Consider the following 9078-nt stretch of genomic DNA (forward strand, 5'->3'; position numbering starts at 1 on the left):
GCAGTTGGGGATGTAGAAGGAAAGCCGTCTGTTGAGGTAGGCTGGGCCGGTCTTGTGGAGTGCCTTGTGTGCGTGGGTGAGGAGCTTGAAGGATATTCTCTTGCTGTCGGGGAGCCAGTGCAGGTTTCTCAGGTTGGGGTGATGTGGCCATGGTGTGGTACGTCGAGGATCAGTTGTGCCGAGGCGTTTTGGATGCGTTGTAGTCGTTTGATGAGCTTGGTCGGGGCTCCCGCATAGAGGGCGTTTCCGTAGTAGAGTCTGCTGCTGACGAGGGCCTGGGTGACTGTCTTTCTTGTATCTGTCGGGATCCATCAGTAGATCTTGCGTAGCATGCAGAGGGTGTTAAAGCAGGAGGCGGAGACAGCGTTGACTTGCTTGGTCCTTGAGAGCGTTGAGTCGAGGATGATTCCCAGGTTGCGTGCGTGGTTGGTGGGTGTCAGGGCTGCCCCCAGTGCCGTCGACCACCAGGAGTCGTCCCAGGCTAAAGGGTTGGAGCCGAGGATGAGGACCTCCGTCTTGTCAGAGTTCAGCTTCAGACAGCTGGTCTTTATCCAGTCGGCAACGGCCTTCATTCCTTCCTGGAGGTTGGCTTTGGCAGTGATGGGGTCCTTGGAGAGGATCAGCTGAGTGCCGTCGGCGTAGGAGATTATGTTGAGGCAACGTGTGGGAGCGGGGCCATGTAAATGTTGAACTGAGGGAGGATCCCTGGGGTACACCTCAGATAATCTTGGAGGTGTTGGAACGGAATGGCGGGAGGCGGACGCTCTGGGTTCTGCCGGAGAGGAAGGAGGTGGTCCAATCCAGAGCCTTGTCTCGGATCATTGTGGTGTGGAGGCGTGCGCATAGTGTGCGGTGGCAGACGGCGTCGAAGGCGGCAGAGAGGTCTAGGAGGATGCCTGCTGCAGTCTCGCCATTGTCCAGCAGGGTCCTGATGTCGTCGGTGGCGGCGATGAGGGCAGTCCCGGTGCTGTGGTTGCTGCGGAACCCTGACTTGTAAGGGTATAGATTCTGTTTTCTTCGAGGTATCGGGTTAGCTGTCTGTTGACGGTTTTCTCGATAACCTTGGCCGGGAAGGAGAGCAGAGAGATGGGCCAGAAGTTCTTGAGGTCTCTTGGGTCTGTCGTAGGTTTTTTGAGTAGGGCATTGATCTTGGCGTGTTTCCAGATCTCTGGGAAGGTCGCGGCCTCGAGGGAGAGATTGATGACGTTGCGCAGGTGTGGTGCGATGGAGCTGCTTGCTCTGTTGAAGACGTGGTGCGGGAATGGGTCTGACAGAGAGCCGGAGTGGATTGTGCGCATGGTCTTGATGGTGTCATCGATGCTCACGCTGGCCCAGGCTGGCAGGGGGTCGTGGTCGATGGTGTGCGGAGGGTCTGTTGTGTTGCTGTCTGTTGGGGCTGTCTGGGTGTTGAAGCTGTCGTGTATGTCTGCTATCTTGCGGTGGAAGAAGGTGACGAGGGAGTCGCACAGGGCTTGCGACGGCGGGATGTCGTTGGTGTTGGAGCTGGGGTTTGAGAGTTCCTTCATGATTTTAAAGAGCTCCTTGCTATTGTGTGCGTTGTTGTCGAGGCGGTCTTTGAAGGAGGTCCTCTTGGCCGCCCTGATGAGGTGGTGGTGGTTGCAGATGGCGTCCTTGTGTGCTGCGTGGCTATCCAGAGTTTGTTCACTTTGCCATTTCTTCTCTAGTTTCTGGCAGGCTTGCCTGGAGGCTTGGAAGTGGCCTTCCTCTGGCACACGGCCCTGCCGCTGTGCCTCATTTACTATTGTATGTACCCCTTTATCTGCCTCTCCACCGTCCAGCACTGTGACAATGCTGCTGTTCCAGGTGTAGGTGGGTGGGTTTTGCGAATCTTGATACAGTGCCCAGCTCTACGAATAGATCCTTTCCTGGGGCAGCGCCGTATTTTCAACGCTTGTCACCCCAGTCGAGGCATGGTGTGCAATAATTACCTGCAATGGGGTGCAATAATTACCTGGGCCCTCATTTGCCCAGCAATTTCGTTCCAAGCTTGGAGCGTATTTATAGATCCTGTGGGACAGAACTCCCCCACCATCCTTGTTCTTTGTTGTGCTTTGGCTGCTAGAAACAGATTATACGGGCCCGACTGATGTAACTGGGACAGCAGCTGATGCCCCCTTTGGGGGCAGCATCTGCCTTAATGGCAGAAATATCCCCACCAGAAACCTGCATCTCAAAGATCTAATGACCTGGCCTGTTTCCTTCCTTAGGTGTCAGGATAGTCAAGTGGTGTAAGGCTTGGACTTTAGAGCTGACTTTACCCATCAGCTGGGCGCTGTGGTCTCTGGAGATGTGGGTTCAAATCCCACTTCTGACACCAACACTAATATTACCTGCTTTAATTGTAATCTGTGCAGAATCACATCCCTGATAGCCTCAAGCCCCTTGTGCCTCTTTTACGCTGCCGTTGCATCACTTTTGTGATGCAGCGGCAGCGCAAAGCCAGCGCCATGGTGCGGGGTACCTACAACGTGACGCATCTGTGAGATGCGTCACGTTGTAAAGCACTGCACCACATGTAGGCGTTCCGGCGCAGGGGGGGCGTTCCGGTACAGGAACGCCGCCTAAAAGTGGCTGAGTGAAATCTACAAGTTTTCACTCAGCCACTTTTAAGGCCATGCTGCGGAATAACCCTGCACCTGCTTGCAGCAGGCGTAAGGATTGACTCAGCATTTTAAAGATTGGGCACCCCCGAACCTTGCTGGAGCTGCGCCGCGCTTGCGACGCAACTCCAGCAATGCACCGCCTTTACGGCAGCAGATGCGTCACGCATCTGTCCATTTTTGTTCCATGGTGTGCCGCATTGTGAATGCGGCGCATCCATGGTGGCGGAGCCGTGACGCACAATAACTGGTGCATCACTTCTGATATACAGGGATGCGCCAGTTATTGTAAATCTGCCCCTTAGTAAATCTGACTTTCTCTCCCTCTACCCCTGTGCCTGCCCCTAACTACTAATCCCTGCTGCAGCCTGTCACCCCTCGCAGGTGAATAGTTATGCTTGGATGTGATCTGCTAAGATAAGAAAAAAACGTTGTTTTTCTGCATCTCGGTTCCATTTCCTTCTTTCACTGCATTCAGTGACATGAGAAGCGCAGACTCCCGCAGAGAGACCGTGAAGAGCAGACTGAGGCCATAGCGCCGTATAGCCGGGCAGCGGGCTACAGTGAGCTACAACAGCTGAAGAGAGTAAAGGAACCACCGGGCAACCCAGAGAGTTAAAGGGCGCGTGTGAGGCACTGGCAGGGGCTGTCTCAGAAGGGCAGACTGGCACAGGGCAAAGAGCTGCACCATGAGGGCGTAGAAGTATCACAGGTACAGACTGGCTCCGGGCAAAGAACTACACCAAGGTGGTGTAGAAGTATCACAGGTGCCGACTGGCACAGAGCAGACTGGCACGAAGAGCAGACTGGCACACTGCAAGTAGCTACATAACTGTTGTGAAGCATCACAAGTATAGACTGGCACAGGGCAAAGAGCTGCACCATGGCGGTGTAAGAGCATCACAAGTACAGACTGGCAAAGTGCTGCACCATGGCGGTGCATAACGGGGCACATTGGCACAGTGGAAAGAGCGGCACCATGGCTGTGCGACTGGGATAGGGCAGACTGGTGCAATACAGAGAGCTGTGGCATGGATGTGAATCATCATAGGCACAGACTGGCACATTACCAGAGCTAAGGCAGGACTGGGAGGACCTACGTGTACATTCAGTGTACGACAGATGAACAGGGACAGTACTGATATGATGCGTTATAATCAGGGCTTTCTACCCAAACTTTGTTTCCATACAGAAAACGAATTCAAATATGTAAAATAATCTAGTGGCCATAAAAAGCCACTTACATCTGGCTGATGAATGATCAGAATGACTGAACTATAGTTAACTTTAGCTGGCATAGGTAAATGGACTAGTAGTAAATAGCAAGGAGAGTAAATCAGGTAAGGAAACGGCACGTCGTTTCACAAGAACTACCCAACTTTAAGGACAATGCAATATGTAATCAAGACACACATGTTAGCTCTAGAGATAAAACAAGCATTGGCAAAACCCATCAGACTCGCTTTGTTGATGTATTGATTTTGCCAATACTTTTTTTTTTACTATGCAGTATCGTGAAACAATCAAAACACACAGGCACTCACACACATGGGCAATGCACGGGATCTGAAGCAGTCCCTCTATGTTCAATATGTTATTGCTTGCTTGTTCGAGCTTCTGTGTGGTTATTCCAAGGTGAGGTGGCGGAACGTGCAGTTTTCAGAAAAGCGCACAAGTTCATAGACAGACAAGCAAGCACACACATGCTTCTAAGCCAGTCGCTTCAAACTTCTTAATGCAGTGCCTCCTGTGTACAAAAACAAATAATCACTTCCCCTCCTTCAATTTTCTCACTTTTTCTGTTAAATTGGCATATTTAAACACTGCAGTTAGGCTCTGTTACCATTTTACACAAACTCCCAGTCAGGATATAAATAACACAAGATGTTAGTGATGGCCCATTACAAAGTGGTTTACTGCCTCTCATTTTTTTGTCATTTAAAACAAAACATGATGCCTTTCTGGTCAGAGCCTAGCACCTCCCTGAGATCATTTAACCCCTCCCCTGCTGATGATGGAACCGCTCCATCATCAGCCGCGGTGGCGCTGTGCTGATGACGGAGCGTTCCGTCATGGCCTGCCCGACACTCCTGCGCTGCGCGGATTCCGCGCCTGCGCTGAGCGTTCTATTGAGCGGGCGGGGCCATGACGGAACCGCTCCGTCATAAGCACAGCGCAACCGACGCTGGTGACGGAGCGGTTCCGTCACCAGCATGCGCCCGCCGCATTTCCGCCCCGCCCCCTTAGTATTGAAGATCTCTGTTCTATGCCCTCACTCAAACCCCAAGTACATGGAGACTCAAGTACATGCACACATGCTTCTAAGCACTCACATAGGCAATGCACCTAATCTGAAGCAATCTGTGTTCCATATTTTATTACTTTCGTTGAGCCTTTGAATGATTATTCTGAGGTGCCACGAGCAATGGGTAGGATTCACGGTTGTCGTCTGCCACCCGATCTTTAAAACAACGACGTGCTCTGCCTCCCCCGTCAGCCTTAGTCTACAGTACTAGGGGTCTACAGTACCCCAGTACTAGCCTACTAGGGTACCCCCTACCGAGTCTGGCAACTAATGAATAGTTACAGACCCAGATGGTAGTGCACCACTCACAATGTAGTTTCTTCCGGTCCTGATGAAGTACCAGCTGACCCGTTATGGGCAAATAGGGTATGAAACATGTTTACCCACTACACTTTAGCAGCCCTTTAGGAACATTACATCCACTTAGGGCTCCCACACTTTTTAATGAGGCTCGAGCAACCTTAATATTAAAACTAGTTCAGAGTAAGGACTGCTCCTGACCTTTTTTACTTCACTTAACTGTGCACTACCCAACCCTCACGCGCACCCATGCCTTCTTCAAAAGATCTCCGACAAAGAGCCCCATTTATGGGAGCCCGTCGGGCATCGCAGCGCCGGCCCGATGATGAGCAATGCCCAATGATGAAGCATGACATCCTCTGGGGTGTGTGAGGGCATCACAAAGAAAGACCTCCCTTTCCCCACACGTCCAGTTAGGATCTGCACACCCCTTTGATACACAGTCCCCTTCGGGAGCTAGTGTGCAGGACCTGTTTAAATATTGCTCACAGTCCCTCCTTTGTTGATATATTATTCTGAGGTGAGCTTCAGACCTGCTGTTTTTGAAAAGCACACAAGTAGTGATAGAAGTATTGGGTAGGAGCGTTGTGTCCGACCTAAAAAAACAAGCAACAACTTTATCAGTAGCTGTAATAAAATGTGGCCTGCATACTTCAAAAGCAAAACAAACAAGTCAATAACAGTCTGATGGCAGAGGCATTGGCAATCAGCCATACATTATCTAAGTAGTCAGCAGTAATGAGAGAAATATATAGCATCATACAAGAGTCCATAAACCAGCGACCTACAGCCACTGGCGCCCGATACGAGAAAAAATGTATTTTGCCTGCTTCAGAACTATCCAAAGTATGATTCAGCACCCTATATACCAGTAAAGTCCCAATCTTATAATTCCCACATATAAGTATTTAAAGAAATTCAATTTTTCAGAAGTCTTGATCGTACTCACATGGGAATCCAATGGAAGTTAAAAAACTAGTTTTTTATTCCATAGATTTCTTCATCTTCATAAAAGCATAATCCAATAAGTTCATGATGGCCAACGTGTTTCGGTCATAAGAACTTCTTCAGGGCTTTTAATTCTTGTGCAAATCACCTTGGACCGGAGTAAAAAGTCACCATAAGTCATCCATTACTGGGCTGACAGTCGGATATATTCCTTAGATATGGAATGCAGTGAGTGCATAATGTACTATCCGCATTCTCTAGAGATCCCCAGGATAAGGACTTCTAAAAAATTGAATTTGTTTACACACGTGTGTGCAGGGCCTTATATGATTGGGACTTTATTGGTATATGGGGTGCTGAATCACATTTTACATAATACTTTAAAGACACCTCTATGTGCAAGAAGGGTCAGCACTTTCGTAGAGCAACCCTAGCGCAAAGTCGGGTAACTGTTGCACTTTTTATGTGTAAGGGGAGAACTCCAGCAGACGAAATTGTATTTTCCTTGGCCTGCTCTAAATCTTGAAATTGTTCATGTGTCAGAGTCGTCTTTGTTAAGTTTATTTGAACATGTCATGGAATTTTGATACATATTTGTAGCTTTTGGTGTCACCTACAATGCTGTGCTGATGGACACAACTGCTCATATGCCTTATACGTGAAAACCGAGATAAAAGAGAACACACATGAGGTACTTTGTAAGCCGAATCCTCCTTTTGTGGCCAGCCCTCCTTCTCCGTGGGATGCCCATCTGACGCTTGTTATTTCTTCCCTTGACAGGGCACAAAGATCTTGTACTTGGGAATACCAACCTGTGCATCTGCCGCAAACACCTCTTAAAAAGCCCCTTTTTACAAACCGAACATAAACTCTGACACTACTTGCCTTAAATAAGTTTCGCGAGAAAATTGCCTCTCTGACCTTGACGGGTGAAATCACAGCTCAGCCCCAGTGACTCGTCAACAGCAAACTGCCTAACAGCCTTTCAGGCATCTAGGGCCAGATGTAGGTAGACATTTATCGACTGGTAACGGCCGATTCGGCCGTTACCGACCAGTAAATGGCTATTCTAGATGTAGGTGGCTTATTTTACCGATTCGGTAAATTTACCGAATCGGTAAAATTACCGAATCAGTAAAATACCGAATCGGTATTTTTACCAATTCGGTAATTTTGAAATGCAGGTGGGACTCTTCTGAGTCCCACAGGCCTTACTGAATCGGTATTTTACCACCCAATCCAATTGGGTGGTAAAATACCGATTCCAGGTGTGCATGCACATGTGTGCATGCACACCTATGGCATGTGACAGACGGACATGCCCTTAGGGCATGTCTGTGTGCCACATGTCACACATGCCTTAAATCGGGGTGCTAGAGGGTGTCAAAGTGACACCCCCTGCACCCTTGCAAAATTCGGTATTCACCGAATTGGTAAATACCGATTCGGTAATGCCCATTTATTTCTATGGGCTTCAATGCCCATAGGATTCTTTCTACATCTCCCCCCTTCTATTTTACCGATTCATAAATACCGAATCTGTAAAATTCGGTATTTATGAATCGGTAAAATTAACTTACCTACATCTGGTCCCTAGTGAGAAAGAATAATCAAATCACGTAATCGTCACGAATGTGACCTTGAGTAATGTAACTACTAATGCTCAAATGAAGGTTTCAATACCTTCACACTATATAAAAATGAAAAAAATAAGAAATAATACCTCAATCACGGCGCAAGCAGCGATGGTCCTTAATTAAGATCAATCAATCTGTACTTGGCACATGAGCCACAGCAAGAAAAGGAAGTGATGCAGGAAGTGATGTGTTGAAGTGGTGCTGCCGAATTAGAAGGCAGCAAATTCGAGTGATAATGATGTCAACGAATGCTAAGTAAATGGGCGGACTAAAAGCTCCTTTTTGGAGGTTGTTTTTAACACAATAAGTCGCCAAGCAACAGCACCTGCGCGCTACCTGCAGGTTCGACCTAAAAAAAGACTGCCTGCAAACGTGACCTAACAAGCCTTTACAATGCAATGGTCTCAGCTTTGTTAAGGTTAGAGCTATTGCATTGCAAATGGCATTGTTTTCATTTCTTTTTTTTAAAAAAAACATAAATAAATGGTATTGTCATTTACAATGGCAATAGGTGAGCATTAGAGAGTAGTAGAGAGTATTAGCGGACATAGAGCCGCACACACAAACACAGAGAGCCACACACACAGAGAGCCACACACAGAGAGCCACACACACACAGAGCCCAACACACAGAGCCCAACACACACACACACACACACCCAACACACACACACACACACACAGCCCCACACACACACAGAGCCCCACACACACACAGAGCCCCCCCCCCACACACACAGAGCCCCAAACACACACACAGAGCTCCCCCCACACACACAGAGCCGCCCACACAAACACACAGAGCCCCCCACACACACAGAGCCACACACACACAGAGCCACACACACACACACATACACACACAGAGCCACACACACAGGCAAGAAAATCACGCACAAGAAGGGAACAGAGGCAAGAAAAGCGAAAAATACCAGCCGGCTTTCCGCTGCTGCTGCTCCTCCTCTGCTGGTGCTAGGGCCCGCGGTGCACCACGTTGGTGCTGGCGGTGCCCACCCTGGCTTGGCTGGTGCTGTGCAGCCGGCGCGGGACGGAGCACCCCATTGATCCCCGGGACCGCGCAGTCTTCATCACGGGCTGTGACTCTGGCTTCAGGAGCCTGCTCTCGCGCCGGCTGCGGCTCCTCAGCACTCTCCCTAATTTTGCAGTGCATCTGGGTTCAAGAAGAAAAGCTAAACTAGGTACAGAGGCAACAGTTCACGTCCACAGAAACGGGGGTAGAATAAAGGTGCATCTATTAAGATAGCGC

This window comes from Lissotriton vulgaris, chromosome 5 (genome assembly GCF_964263255.1).
Source record: "Lissotriton vulgaris chromosome 5, aLisVul1.2, whole genome shotgun sequence".
Classification (NCBI taxonomy): Eukaryota; Metazoa; Chordata; class Amphibia; order Caudata; family Salamandridae; genus Lissotriton; species Lissotriton vulgaris.